General features: G+C 38.6%; 1 long non-coding RNA gene across 1 annotated transcript; it reads left to right on the top strand.

The window, feature by feature from the left end:
* The first annotated feature begins 4,172 nt into the window (after positions 1–4,172).
* On the top strand, positions 4,173–15,633 carry LOC129658483 (uncharacterized). Its single transcript, XR_008717361.1, has 3 exons — positions 4,173–4,381; positions 4,742–4,824; positions 14,226–15,633. It is a non-coding gene; the product is annotated as an uncharacterized LOC129658483 (long non-coding RNA).
* Positions 15,634–16,112: the final 479 nt, after the last annotated feature.

The raw sequence follows: 16,112 nt of genomic DNA, 5'->3' as shown, positions 1-16,112 counted from the left end.
TTGCAAAGAGTTGGACACGACTGAGCGAGGGCTTCACTTTCACTTTTCACTTTCATGCGTTGGAGAAGGAAATGGCAACCCACTCCAGGGTTCTTGCCTGGAGAATCCCAGGGATGGTGGAGCCTGGTGGGCTGCCGTCTACGGGGTCACACAGAGTCAGACACGACTGAAGTGACTTAGCAGCAGAAGTGCATGTATGTAAATCTCAAGCTCCTAATTTATCACTCCCTCCAAGGTTTCCCCTTTGGTAACCATAAGTTTGTTTCTAAAATGTGTGAGACTGTTTCTGTTTTATAAATAAGTTCATTTATATAATTTAAAATATTAGATTTTACATATGAGTGATCATATATTTGTCTTTGTCAGTCTGACTTACTTCACTTGGTATCAAAACATCTAGGTTCATCCATGCTGTTTCAAATGACATTATTTTGTTCTTTTCATGACTGAGTGTTAATAGTATTCCACTGTATGTGTGCACCACATCTTCTTTGTCCACTCCTCTGTCAATGACATTTAGGCTGTTCCCATGTCTTGGCTATTGTGAATAGTGCTGCCATGGGCTCCTGTCTCACCTTCCTGACTTCTAGCATCTAGAAGTGTTTTCTCTCTTTTTTATGCTATTATTTCAATGGTTATCTGAAATGGTGAGAATTAGTCTTGTGCTTACTCTGCTTCTTTACCTAGAAGTGTCTTGATCATTACCCATCTGTTCATTTCAGTGGGCAGAACAGTTTACAGAAGCGGTGAAGCCACATATCCTGCAGTATGAAGTCACGTGGGCCTTAGGAAGCACAGGGATGTAGCTAGTGGATGTGATGGAATTCCAGCTGAGCTATTTAAAATCCTGAAACATGATGCTCTTAAAGTGCTGCGCTCAATATGCCAGCAAATCTGGAAAACTCAGCAGTGGCCACAGGACTGGAAATGGTCAGTTTTCATTCCAATCCCAAAGAAGGGCAATGACAAAGAATATTCAAACTACTGTACAATTGTGCTCACTTCACATGCTCGCAAGGGGATGATGCTTCAAATCCTTCAAGCAAGACTTCAACAGTATGTGAACTTCCAGAGGTACAAGTTGGTTGTAGACAAGGCAGAGAAACCAGAGATCAAATTGCTAACATCTGTTGTATCATAGAACAAGCAAACAAGGCAATTCCAGAAAAACATCTACTTATTCTTCATTGGCTACAAGAAAGCCTCTAACTATGTGGATCACAACAAACTGGAAAATTCTGAAAGAGATGGGAATACCAGACCACCTTACCTGTCTCCTGAGAAACTTGTTTGTGGATCAAGAAGTAACAGTTAGAACTGGACATAGAACAATGGACTGGTTCAAAATTGGGAAAAAAGTATGTCAAAAGAGTATGTATATTGTCACCCTGCTTATTTAAGTTCTGTGCAGAATACATCATGTGAAATATCGGACTGGATGAATTACAACCTGGAATCAAGATTTCCAGGAGAAATATGAACAACCTCAGATATGTAGATGATACCACTCTAATGGCAGAAAGAAAAGAGGAACTAAAGAGCCTCTTGATGAGGGCGAAAGAGGGGAGTGAAAAAGATGGCTTTAAACTCAATGTAAAAAACTAAGATCATGGCATCTGGTTCCATGACTTCATGGCAAGTAGATAGGGAAAAAGTGTAAACTGTGACAGATTTCATTTTCTTGGGCTCTAAAATCACTGAGGACTGTGACTTCAGTCACGAATTAAAAGACCCTTGCTCCTTGGAAGAAAAGCTATGACAAACGTAAATGTTGTACTAAAAAGCAGAGACATCACTTTGCCAACAAGCGTCTATATAGTGAAAGCTATAATTCTTCCAGTAGTCACATACATGCATGTATGGATATGAGAGTTCGACCACTGACAGCTGAAGAATTGATGCTTTCGAATTGTGGTGCTGGAAAAGACTCTTGAGAGTCCCTTGGACAACAAGGAGATCAAAGAAGTGACTCCTAAAGGAAATCAACCTTGAATATTCATTGGAAGGACTGATGCTGAGCTAAAGCTTCGGTACTTTGGCCAGCTGATGCAAAGAGCTGAGTCACTGGAAAAGACCCTGATGCTGGGAAAGATTGAAGACAGGAGGAGAAGGGGACGACAGAGGATGAGATGGTTGGATGGCATCACTGACTCAATGGACATGAGTTTGAGCAAGCTCCAGGAGATGGTGAAGGACAGGGAAGCCTGGTGTGATACAGTACAAGAGGTCACAGAGTCAGACAGGATTTAGCAACTGAACAAGTGGAACTCTGTCCAGGTAGTTGAATGTGTCATTTAGCACAGTTGAAAGGATATTGCTTATATGTGGACTCTAAAAGAGAAAAATGACACGAAGGATCTTATTCACAAAATAGAAAAAGACTCACAGACACAGAAAACAAATTCATGGTTACCAGAGGAAAAGGGAGGGAGGAGATATTAATTAAGACTTCGAGATTAACACATACACACTACTGTATACAAAATAGATAAACAACAAGGACCTACTGTATAGCACAGACAACTATACTAAATATTTGTAATAACCTATAATGGAAAAGAATTTTAAGCTTATATATATATGTGTATGTGTTTGTTATCTATACTTATATATATATATATATATATATATATATATATATATCTGAATCACTTTCCTGTATACCTGAAACTAACAATATTGTAAATATTGTAATGATGTAATCAACTATACATTAATTTAAAAAAAGAAATGCAAAGGAACAATTCATTGAGCAGATTGGTTGCCAAGCTGCAAATCTCAAAAAAAAAAAAAAAGAAAAAAAGACAACCCCACGCTGGGAATGAGCTCCACTTTTCAGTACAGAGGATGAAACAAAGGATGGTGGTCATTGCTGTTTGCCCAGGACTGAAGGGCCTTTGCTCACTGTGGGCTGTTAGACTGGCAGAGTCCTGTGTGGTCAACATTTCAAGTCATTCATTTCCCTATTCTCCATTATTCTGCTGTTGTGAGCTCTGTATATTTCTTACAGGTTTTCCTCCTTACAATGAAAATAGATTTTACTTATGGTTATAAATAATATTAAAAAAATTAAATAGTAGAAGAAAGGTAAAACAATCTTTATCCAGAGATAGACGTTTTCTAAAGTTCTTTTCAGATATTTACCAAAAAATGTTCTCCCAAAGCTATCTTAACATGCTTCTGCACAGCATCTGAGCCCCAAGTTGTTAAGATGAAGGCTTCAAACCTCATGAACCTTTAGCCAGCTCCCATGTCTGAGACCTCATAAGCAACATGATGGGATGCTGAGAAAGGAATTAGGCCTGGATGGTTTTGGGGGACAGGTTGCTGGATCCCTAATGAGTTTTTAGCTTCTTCAAATGTTTTAGATATGGAAACTATCACCGCATTACTTTTTTCTGGAATATCTTTCCCAGTGCTGTTCACTTGTGATGCTGTCTTTGAGTTTAGTCATGCCAGAGAGAAACATTTGTCAAATACACAAAATTCATTTGCTTTTGTGCAGAATCTTGCTAGGGGAAAAACTGCTGTTAATGAATGTGAGAATTAGAAGGTTAAAAAAATTGGGTACTTTTGTCTTCAATCACATAAAAGGGAGAAATCAGGATTGTGATGAGTGTGAGTTTTATAACATATTAAGCCATTGATTTAAAAATATTATGTTCTGGGAGAAATGTATATAAACAGTAAGACATGCATAGCATACACATTCATTTCCTAAGAAACAGACAGCTTTGTCTAATAATCAGAGACTGTGGTGGCTGAAGCTGAGCACTGTGGTTTCCCGCTTCTGTCAGGAACAGACCTTGGCTTCCCGTGGTGAACTCTCAAAGGCATATCAAGAAACTGTCCCAACAGAAGACTGTGAAATTCAGGAAGTCAGAATGGCAGAAAAGGAATCCTTGGACACTGCTTTTCCTTCTAAAATCATGGGCTTTTTCCCCTAATTAATTTAGGGCTTTCTTGTTACCAACCAAATATACAAAGCCCTCCTCCCCTGTCAGGACAGAGGGCATCCTGTAGGTGAGCAAATGTAAAGGATGTGAAATCAATTAGCACTAATTAACATCATCTTTCCATTTTAAGCCACCTGCCAGTTGAGCTGTTTAAAGGTCTGAGAACAGTGGATGAGCACCTTTTGGCATGGTTCTGGGAGGTAAATCGTCCAATTAGTGAGCCAACATTTGGCTGCCATGGTTAAGGATGCGCTGACCTTTCTAGCGTGATGATTTTCCACCTCCTTTTGACTTTGCAAAAACACCTTCCTTTCTAGCGCCTTAAGTCCTATGCTGAATGTCTGTTATATTTGATTCTCTTTGCAGGCTTACCCTTTGCTAAGTGAAGAGAGTCAAGAGATGTTGACCCTTTTTCACCCCAGAGGGTAAAGGTGAAAGAAGAGGGAGTGTGAGAAATTGTGGGAGCAAGAAAGCAGGAAGGAGTCAGCCTCCGTGAAATGTTACTGGAAATGCCAGGGATCTGGCATCTTCAGAAGAGCCTCTGCGTTAATTACAGTGAAAATGAAAATACGACAGATCTTGGATTTTTTCTCTCTATTATTTCTGTGATGCAGCTGTTTAATGACAATGATTGCTCATTAGTTGATGATAGCTTAATGAATTCAATAGATACTTTGCATCAAAATAGAAATGGAAGGATTGATTATCTGCTACATAAATGAATATTAATGATATACTATCTCAAGCAGACTTAAATCTAAAAGCCTTTGTCTCCTAATTGTCAGGTCTGTTCTGCTTCATCCCTAAAAATCAGGCTGGGAAAATGAAGAGGTGAGGCTGCATGGTGCTTGACATAAGATGTGTGCAGGTCAGTCTGTCTGTCTCTCTTTTCTCAGTATGTATATTCTCTGCTATCTGATATCTACTCACTTGAAGAAGAGAAACTTCTGAAGGTGGGGACTAGTTCTTGGGGCATCCCCTTGCTTCTTTTATTATTTTGTTTCTCCTGTTACATAATTATCTCAGCAGCTAATGAAAACCATGATACTTCTGCCGTAAAAACACGTACACCCAAAATATTTGCACAAAATATCTGGGGATTCAAGGACTCCTAAAGCTCATCCATAGACCCCAGCATATAACACCTGGTTACAGAGTAAGTCAGATTTCTAAAAGTGGATAGCAGATGCAGTGTCTGCTTGTTTCAGCTCAATTTTGACTGATGGGCATATGTTAGCTTTGGAATTGAAAAATTCATTCTTTGTTTTCTCCCCATATTGATAAAGCTAACAATACCCTCTGTATTCTACTAAAATCTGCATAGATCTCTGGGATATCCAGTCATTCTGAATAATGGCAATTTATTGTGTCAATTCACTGATTCCTAAATGTCCCTTTCCAAATGAAGTTACTGCAGAAACACATGTGCTGACAGCCTGCTGCAATTTCTAGAATTCTAAGGCTCTGTCATTAGGCTAAACTTCAGATGCTTCTAATTGGATATACAAATTCCCCTATTTATTTTTTTCATTTATGTAACTCTTAAATTGCTTTGAGCAGCTGTTCTGTGCCATTCTAATACCAAGTCCAGGGCATAGAGGAGCGACCATGGTCCTCACCATCCAGGAACTTAGCATCTATAATGAACACTGACTTGAGATTTGTTGAATCAAGAAATCAGCATTTTATTATGGGCGTATTGACCAATGTCTCACTCCAGCATTAGGAGAGATTCTTTACTTCATCATGATAGGTTGTCGACATCATTCTAATCTTAGAATACCTTGCCCCTAATAGCACTCTGATAATATGTGATGACTGATCAGAAACAAACCATTTACTCCACTGGCATATTTCAAAATAATGGTCAGTTTCTAAGATTTAATGCTATATTCTCACCAGAGTTGGTGTGTGAATAGAAGACAAAGACCTGGGTTTGAGGCTGATGCAGAACTCTTCCTTCAGAACAGAACTGATTTATTGAAAAGACAATCAGAAATGCCAACTTGCCAAAATATGCCCAGGTGTTATGAGGCATAGCTCTAGGTATTGATTGAAAGTAGAGAACTTCTGGGTTCCAAGCTGACATGGAAGATGCTTGGAAAGCATCATTCCCAACCTCACAACAAAAAGAAGGGCTGAACAAACTGAAAACCAACAACTCATTTTATATCCATCAGAGAATTGATGTCACAGAAAAAACTGATGCCCCCCAAACTGGAAAGATACGAAGATATGGAAAATCAAATAGAGAAGAAGTCCAGGAGCAGAGCCCCAAACTAAAGCCATGAGCTTCAACCTGTGATTCACATAGCACTGGAGGATCAGTGTGGTTGAGTTAGAAACTCCAGGAGACTCAGTTTTGTAGGGTTCCCACTCTCATGAGTTTACCTCCAGAATTCCTTCCAGGTTCTCACTGTGAAGATCGGAAGAAAATACCCCAGAGTTTCAGGCAGGGGGAAAAAAAAGCAATCATTGTGAAATACACCCTGACTTTCTGTTCTCTTAATAAGGCCTATTTTCATGGGAAACTATTTTACTAGGGCCCAATTTACTTGGATTTTAGTCAAACCTAATCTATTTGGGGGGTGGTAAATACCTAATTCCAGCCTCATCTAGCCTTTCTATGGGGGAAGGAAAATGCCCAATTCAGACTTATTATAAAGACTGAGACCTCATATAGGACTATATAATGTTTTCCTTCTCTCCACACCTTACTGTCACAGTAGGGATCTTGTACAATAATATAAGGTTTTGGCTAAAAGGGTTTTTAATAAAAATCATATGATCACATTAACAGATGAAGGAAAAAAATTACAAAAATCTAACACATATTCACAAAACCACTTCCTAGTAAACTAGGAATAGAGGAAACTTCGTGAAAATATAAAGAATATTTACAAAAAAAATACCTGTAAGCTGATATTTTACCTTAGCGTGAAAAGCTAGATGTTTTTTCCCTAAGATCAAGAACAAGATAGGGATGTCTCCTCTTACCACTCCTGTTCAGCGTCACAGTGGAAATCTTAGTTAATGCAATGAGACATGAAAAAAATTTAAAAGGGTACATATTGTAAAGGAAGAAATAAAACTATCTTTGTTAACAGATAGTTAAGATATAAAATATTAAAAACTAAAAAAAAAATTACAAAACTATCCCCTTATGCAATAACATGACTAATTACACTTAAAATTAACAAAATACATTAAAAATTGAGGACCTAAAAATGTTAATTTTCAAACTCATTCTTTGTCACTCTATCTCAACCAAGTGTATTATTTCCTAAAAATCTGCAAAAGAGACATTGTTTCTTTGTATATAATTGGAATGCCACATACAGGCTGAAGGGAGTGTGTGGCCATATATGTAGGTTTAATTTCTTTTCAGTCAAGAGAGCCTGCTGTTAAATTCAGGAAAGATCTTTTCTGGAACTCCCAATAAGCAGAAAATAAAAGATGGACACATGTAATAGTGTAAAAAAACTAATAGTCAAATAATTTTGGTGTTCTTTAAGTTGCTTTTGATTGAATACAACAAAAACTTTATTGAATGTGTTTAAGGAAGAGAAGGGAACTTATAGTGAAGTAGCACACCCTCAGAAAAACAGTTGAGACTTAGGAATGGAACTGAATACATCACTGGAAGCTTGAGAGCCCCATGATACTCTATCCTAGCTCATTTCTGCTTTATTTCTCTTATTCTGCAGACCTCCCTTGGGTTAGTCTCAGTTCATGTGTGGAAATATTGATTATCCCACGTTCACCTCCTGAATTTGGATGTTATTGCTTTAGTCACATGCAGAAACCAATTAGCCATTTTCTGAATCTCAGTTGAATGGAATACCTGAAGAAATATACATACACACACATCAATAGTGCTTGACAAAAATATGCAGGAAGGAAGTTCAGTGAGATACCATTTCAGACCCACTAGAATGTTCAGTTCTGAAGACTGACAGTAATTAATGTTGGTGTGGTGTGTGGCAGTGACAACTCACACAGCAGGCTGACGGGAAAGTAGACGTGCCTCTGGAAACTGGTGCTGCTGCTCTGGTCAGTAGCTACTTTCTTAACTCAGCAATTCCATACCTAAGTACTTGGTCACGAAAAATGATACCATATGTCTACATAAAAGTTTTCAAGAATGTTCATAGCAGCATTTATTTACTACATAGTATCCCCAAATTGTGAATAGTCTAGATTCCCACTGATAGTAGAATAAAGATCTGTAAATTGTCTGTTCCTTGGAATATTAACAGAGCAATAGGCAGGAATGTCTACTAACACATACAATAACATCTGTGGACTTCAGAAATGTTAGGCTGAATGAAAGAAGCCAGATGTAAAGGGATCTGTGCTGCTTTATTTTTACTAAATCATAGAATAAATAAAACTAAACTGTGTTCATAAAAATCATAATGGCAGTGGTGGAGAACAGGGGATTCACTCAAAGAGAAACAAGGATGTTTTTGAGGTGACAGAATAGTTTTATACATTGACTTGTATCTTAGCTGCACAGATTGTACATTTGTTAAACCCCATCGAACTGTAGGCTTAAGAGCTGTGCATTTTATTACATGTAAATTATATTTCAATAAATTAAAGTCAGCAACATATTAGGTTGAACAATATGAAATTGTTTATACAACCATTTTGGGTTACAAAATAGAAATTTGTATATAGTCCAATCTGTTAGTAACTTTGACCTCCTCAAAAGATGTGAAAATAGTCTTTCAGACTTTTCTGTGACTATGATAGAAGAGATAGGAGAAGGACAAAGACGTCTAGTCAAGATCAACTTTGTCTAGTCAAGGCTATGGTTTTTCCTGTGGTCATGTATGGATGTGAGAGTTGGACTGTGAAGAAGGCTGAGTGCTGAAGAATTGATGCTTTTGAGCTGTGGTATTGGAGAAGACTCTTGAGAGTCCCTTGGACTGCAAGGAGATCCAACCAGTCCTTTCTGAAGAAGATCAGCCTTGGGATTTCTTTGGAAGGAATGATGCTAAAGGTGAAACTCCAGTACTTTGGCCACCTCATGCGAAGAGTTGACTCATTGGAAAAGACTCTGATGCTGGGAGGGACTGGGGGCAGGAGGAGAAGGGGCTGACAGAGGATGAGATGGCTGGATGGCATCACTGACTCGATGGACATGAGTCTGAGTAAACTCCAGGAGTTGGTGATGGACAGGGAGGCCTGGCATGCTGCGATTCATGGGGTGGCAAAGATTCGGACACGACTGAGCGACTGATGTGATCTGAAGCAGCATATCTCAGGAATTCATTGTGGCAAAGCAGGGAAAGGGTATATGTTCTACTGTCCCCTTCCTAGTTGTGAGTTCACATATACCTATGTGTGTGAGCTTGCATGTGTGTGTGTACTTAAACATGCCTTTATGTGTACACACTGTGTATGTATGTGTATTGGCTAAGTTAGGAATGAACTTCTCATACGTGTCAAGACTGCCATACTACATGTGGAAGATTTCAAGCTGGGCTTTCCACAAGTTTCAAGACAGACTGCACAATTAACCTGAGTTAATTGTCTTTTTTTTTGCATTGTACTTTGCTTAAGCAGTTTATGACACCTTTCTGAGCACCCAGAACTGGTTGCTCCATATAAAAATGATTTTTTATTCTGAAAACTACAAAACTCAGTTTTGCTTAGAATATGATTTTCTACTGGCTAAGACCTATTTTAACACTATAAAAGTGAAATCGATTTACTGTGAGTTTTCAACAAGTCCTTCTCAGAGTCCCAGGGACCCCACTGTTCAAATGCACATGAGGAAAACATTGAGAGGAAGCTGTTGAAATACTTTGGATTATTGGGAAACTGAAAATAGTAAATAGTTAATTGAGTAGAAAATAGGTTTGCAAGGTTTTATGAGCTGGAGATAAAAGTTGATAGGCTGGACTCTGGAATCATACATATGAGAATTTATACTGTTCACACTCAACTCAATGGCCTGTAACTGCTGCGGGTCAGTTGTGAGTCTGGCAACAGGCCTTGGGAAGTTCTGCTGAGCACACTCTGTGAGATGACCACCGTGGACACTGTGGACAGACCCCTCCTCTTCCTTGTGATCGCCATCCATTCTTTGGTGAGTGAGAAAAAGCCCACAGTGGCATAAGCATGTAGCACTGTGACACTGTGTTACCCTCCTGGGGTGTCTGCCAATTGTGAAGAAGCCTTATTCTGGGCAATAAATGAGATTTCTATTCTGGGAAGTGGTTGAATCTATCATTGCTTCCGATAAATTTGGCTTTACAAAACCTGCTGGTCTTTCCTCATGAAAATAAAACAAGAAACCAAATAATTATCTAAATAATAAAGACTTGGGGAGAAAAGAAGGGCTTCCCAGGTGGTCCTAGTGGTACAGGGCCTGCCTGCCAATGCAGAAGACTTAAGAGACTGGGGTTAAGTCCCTGGGTAGGGAAGATCCCCTGGATAACAGAGTGGCTACCCACTCCAGTATTCTTGCATGGAAAGTCCCATGGACAGAGGAGCCTGGTGGGCTATAGTACACAAGGTCACAAAGGGTAGGACACGACCGAAGTGACTGGGCACAGCTGACACAAGGAGAAAAGAAACAGAAACCAGTTTAAATGAAACACATCAATAATAGCAATGACGATAACAATAGCTAATAATGATATAGCAATTCTGGAGGAGGGCGTGACAACCCACTCCAATACTCTTGCCTGGAGAATCCCCATGGACAGAGGAGCCTGGCAGGCTACAGTCCACAGGGTTGCAAAGAGTCGGACATAACTGAAGCAACTTAGCACAGGTACAGCAATTACAGTGTGCCACATATAGCAATTATAAAGTACTTATATCTAAGTACTTTAGATATGAAAACTCATTTAATCAGAATAGCACGTGAGATTGGCATCCTCGGTTCACAGACAATAGAACAGAGTCACAGAGAATTTAAACAACTTGGCTGAAATAGGACAGCTAGTAAGTTGCAAAATTAGTAGCTGGACTTCGTGGCCTTGTAATCATTCTATTGTAATTTAGAATATCTATGTAGACCAGTTAGCTGGAGTTTGATTTGTATTCATGTATTCACACATCACCTGGGTTAGTCTCAGGTGATGTATACAGTGTATATGTATATTCACATAAGTCTACACACACGTGAGCATGTACATATGCACATTCACACATAATTTCATAAAATGCAAAGTTTCATAAGACAAAGCAAGAACTCCCTTTGGCATGAGATCTGAGACTGAATCCTTACCCTGTATTTGCCAGTTAGGAGACCTTAGGTGCAAGAATTCAACTCTGAGCCTCAGTGTTTCTTATATAGAATTTGGGTTTAATAATGCTTTCCTTAAAGGAGTAAGGAAAGTATGTAGAACTTAAAAATGCATTTTAAAAGCTGGCAACTTTGCTTATTTTGTTATTCATATCTTATATATGATAATTTGGGGGATGCTTGGCTTATTAGAATTGGGCCCTCCAATCAGCTTTTGTGCCCAAATTATCCTTCTTATTCTTTTAAATCTTTTTCCCTAGAAGACACATTTTCAGTGGTTTCTTAGATCTCAGAAATTAGAATACCTCTTCAACCTTCTGCTGTTACCTGCCTGAACTTCATTTATGAAGAATGAGGCCAGCAATGACATTAACTCATTACCATGTTTTCTGAGGCTGTACACATTTTCCTAAATCTTCCCAATATGAACTGGGTTGTCTCTGGGCCTGACTGTTCAAGAGTAGGGTGGGGGGCAGGAGGGACTGATATAATAAGATCTAGGCCAACCTCAAAACAGAAAACCCCACAGAAGCTTTTGTTCAATGACTTTTAGTTTCAACTCTGGATTCCAGAGTACACTGGGTCCCTAATATTAGAATTAGTCCCATTTTCCTTGCACAAGTCATAAGCTGTAGCACTATCACTGTAGAACAAGGCAAAAGAAAACTACACACTCACACACAAACACACACACACTACAACAGCTCGTCTTCACCCACTATTCTGATCATTGTTTTGTTATTTTCAAATTAGAGAATGGATGTGATTTTCTGTTAAGTGTTTTTACGTAATGTTTTGACAGTCCCACAGCTGGAATAGGGCTGTGGCCTGGAAGGAGATTTGTCCTGTGAGTTGCTCCCAAATAACTCAATTTCTACTAAGCATTTCAGAACTAAGCCTCCTAATCACAGTTGTCTTCTTTGTGTTTATACTATTTCCATGGCATAAGTTTCATTAAACTGAATATAGGAAGGTGTAAAAATAATCTTAAAAAGCCTCCCAGCCTTCCACAATTTCTCTTTGCTAGGTTAGTCCTTTCCTATATTTTCAGGGCTTGATTATAATCCCATGTTAGATTGTTTATTATGGTCTACTGTGTATCAGCACTCCATCTAGTCATCTATCACTTATATATCATCTATTTTTTTTTAACTGCCCTGTGGTTGTTTTCAGGCTTGCAGTAGGAGTCATGCCTTGCCTTTTTTAAGGCCTCACGTATACCAGCATCATGCTTTATAAAAAAGTGGGACTTAAACATAGCAAAGTATCATTTCGCTTTCTTTGAAGACATCATTTCGCCTGATTTTTCCACACCTGGTCTCTTGAATCAGAGGACCTTTTCACGCTGCAATGCAAAGGGAATGTCCAAATGATATGGGGAGGGAGGTGGGAGGGGGGTTCAGGATGGGGAACACGTGTACACCTGTGGCGGATTCATGTTGATGTATGGCAAAACCAATACAATATTGTCAAGTAATTAGCCTCCAATTAAAATAAATAAATTTATATTAAAAAAAGGAAATCAGGAGCAAATGATGACTTGTGAAAATGCCAGTTGGACAGTGTGAAGGGAAACATAGCAATAAGATTGTAAAACACCATGGCGAGAATCATGAGAACAGTTATGTTCAAAACACTGCAGGGAAGAAGGGCTATTGCTGGAACAAACAAGGCCAAATCATGTTGCGTTTATGCATTTTCACTGCCAGTTGTATTTGTTAAGCACCTCTATCATTTTCTGTGCTCTTGAAGGCAGCATCCTGTCTGTAACAGTCAGCATTGCTACTCAGAGAAGGCTTTCCTTTGCGGAAACAGGCACTTTGCTGGGGTGGCTTTACATGCCATGTTTACGAGTGTGTCGATTTCAGATCATCGTTCATTGTCTCCGTGAGTCATCTGCATGTGAATCCCGTGCGTAGTTGAGAAACTGGATATGGCAACTCCGTGTTAAGTTGCTGCAGTCCGGTCTGACTGTGTGCAGCCTTATGGACTATAGCCTGCCAGGCTCCTCTGTCCATGGGATTCTCCAGGCAAGAGTACTGGAGAGGGTTGCCACGCCCTCCTCCAGGGGATCTTCCTGACACAGAGATGGAATCCGTGTCTCATGTCTCCTGCATTGGCAGGTGGGCTTTTTACCACTAGCGTCACCTGGGCAGCCGCATATGGCAGCTACGAGTGCGCTAAAGTACCAAAGCACTGTGTGCTCTCACAGTGAAGCACGTGGCTTTCTCATTTTTTTGTTGTTATAATGTAGCTTCCCTGGTGGCTCAGCTGGTAAAAGACCCACCTGGTGAAATGCAGGAGATTTAGGAGACACGGGTTCAGTCCCCAGGTCAGGAAGATCTGCTGGAGAAAGAGATGGCAACCCACTCCAGTAGTCTTGCTTGAAAAGTCCCACTGACAGAGGAGCCTGACAGGTTACAGTCCATGGCGTCTCAAAGAGCCAAACACAACTGAGCATGCAAGATCATTGTTATAATTATAGTTATGAGGATTCCAAGTGGGACTTTCTGAAGCAGGTGTGAGGGCCTCTTCTCATTCATTTATTCATTCTTGTTGACAGTGGCCAATGGCTGGCAGAGTGCTTGTCTGCCATGTGCTAAGTAAATATTTGCGCTAAATAATAAAATTTAAGCGTATGTGCCATACTTAATACTCCATGCCAAGAATACAAAGTCCTTACTTTCAAATAGGTTATTATTTAGGAAATAAAGAGATAGGCTTATTTTTAATTGCAAATGGAAGTGCTATCCAATGGGCACATAAGCTCAAGGCAGAGACATCCTTGATTAGTTTTACATGCTATAGAGAAATAATCCATTGTGGGCAAGAAAGGACTTTTCATCAGATCAGAAAGCATGAGCAGAGTCACCGCTGTGTGAAGGAGCAAGAGTTTCAGGGACAAGAAAGCTCTTCAGTCTGGTTATAGCATCATCTGTTTTGGGGAGAGTGTGGCCACAAGAAAATATGTAATCCAGGAATGCATGCTGTTTCTGTTCCAGGTTAGGACCTTGTTCTGAAAGTGACTGGGATTAAGTGAAGCATAGCAGTACGGGTATCTATTCCAAGATGCTTTCTCTCTGGATACTGAAAACATGACCTGGGACTGAAGTATAGAAAAGGAAGTCTGAATGGGGCTCTCCGCCACTGGAGCAGGTGTGCCTGTGATGTAACTGTGTCTCCTTTAGTGAAACACCAGACCAGTAGCCAGCAACTTCTGCTGAATGTCACAATGAGCTCAGATCTGCAAGAGATAATTCCAGGGTAATTTATGTATGTTCCCTAAATGTTTACTGTAAGATTTTCCCCAAATGCAAAAAATTAAAGGAATGATAAAAAGCCAGGATGAAATGTGGGGGTGGGAGGGAGTTGAAGAGGGAGCATCATATATGACTGATTTGCCTTGTTGTACAGCAGAAACCAACACAGCGTTGTAATAATCCTCCAATTAAAATAAATAAATTAATTAAAACAATAAATTAAAAAATTCACTAATCATTTAGATTTAACAATCTTTATTATTTTTGCTGCATTTGGTTTATTCTTGTTGTGTGTATATATTGTTTGGGCTGCCATTTATTTTTTATTATGTCTCATCTCTTTCCTATAAACTGAAATTAGGTCAAAAGACTCTATTACACTCAAATTAAACATTTTTTGGCAAGGAAATTGTGTTATAAACTGCTACAACTATATAACTGCTATTTATATAACTATATAACTGCTATAACTAAAACATACTATAAACTGCATTTTATATTAATGAGAAAAGAAGTAGTGATAGGCTGTCATTTGGCTATATTCATTTATGTCTTTCGCATTTCTCAGATTTATGTACAAAGCTTAGCTTACACTTTTCCTAGTCAGACCTGGCTCCTTTCAGTGGGGAATTTTATCTGCAAACCAAGATCTGTGTGTTTGGGATATTCAGTAGGTGACATTGCTTTTAGGCCCATTCTGTGATTAGTTAAAAATACATATATAACATAAAAATAATGTATTTATATTCCTAATTTAAATTTAACAACACAGTTTATTTTTGTAGAATTTCCTTGTTTTGATATCTCTTGTCTGCAGTGAAATACTTATGTTCTTCACAAATTGGTGTTTTTATGTATTTACTTCTCCTGAAAATATACATGCTAAAAATATCATAGTACTGTTGCTATCAGTGAAATCATTCAATGAGGTTTTAAGTTTTATTTGTAGTTCTCTTTGTCTATTGAATGTATCCCACTAAGAATGTAAGAATGTAAAAGTCAGAACATTGTATTACAAAACATCTTGAAATAATTATTTCTTATGTAATTATGTTACCAATTTGACCTATATAGATTGGATGTTATGTTTTGGTTTTGTTTGTTTTTCAATGTTATTTTCCTTTTTGATTTTAATTTACTAATTTTTGATTATGTAAAATATTCACTCCATTTAAAAATTAAAAATATAAAAATGGTATATTCAGAGGAGTCTTTTCATCGTTTACCTTCTGACTCCCATTATCACTTTCTTCTTTATCCACACAGAACTTAATTTTTGCAAAAATAAGCAAACAGGTGTATTTGTATTTTTCTTTCTATTATGACATATAAAGAATTAATCACTGTTTTGCACCTGTTTTTTCACTTAAAAAGTTGTATCCTTGTTCACACAAGGCTTCATATTTGTGAGTTTTAAAATTAAGCTCTATGGAGAAGGAAATGGCAACCCACTCCAGTATTCTTGCCTGGAAAAGTCCATGGACAGAGGAGCCTGGTGGGCTGCAGTCCATGGGGTTACATGACTGAGTATGTGTGCATGAGGGTGGAGGGTGATGGGTTGGTAGCAATAAACTGGTAGAACTAAAAATAAATAAATAAATAAAAATAAAATAAAATCAAGCTCTATTC

Source organism: Bubalus kerabau, chromosome 8 (genome assembly GCF_029407905.1).
Source record: "Bubalus kerabau isolate K-KA32 ecotype Philippines breed swamp buffalo chromosome 8, PCC_UOA_SB_1v2, whole genome shotgun sequence".
In the NCBI taxonomy this organism is placed as follows: domain Eukaryota; kingdom Metazoa; phylum Chordata; class Mammalia; order Artiodactyla; family Bovidae; genus Bubalus; species Bubalus kerabau.
This window is presented reverse-complemented; position numbering and strand designations above follow the sequence as displayed.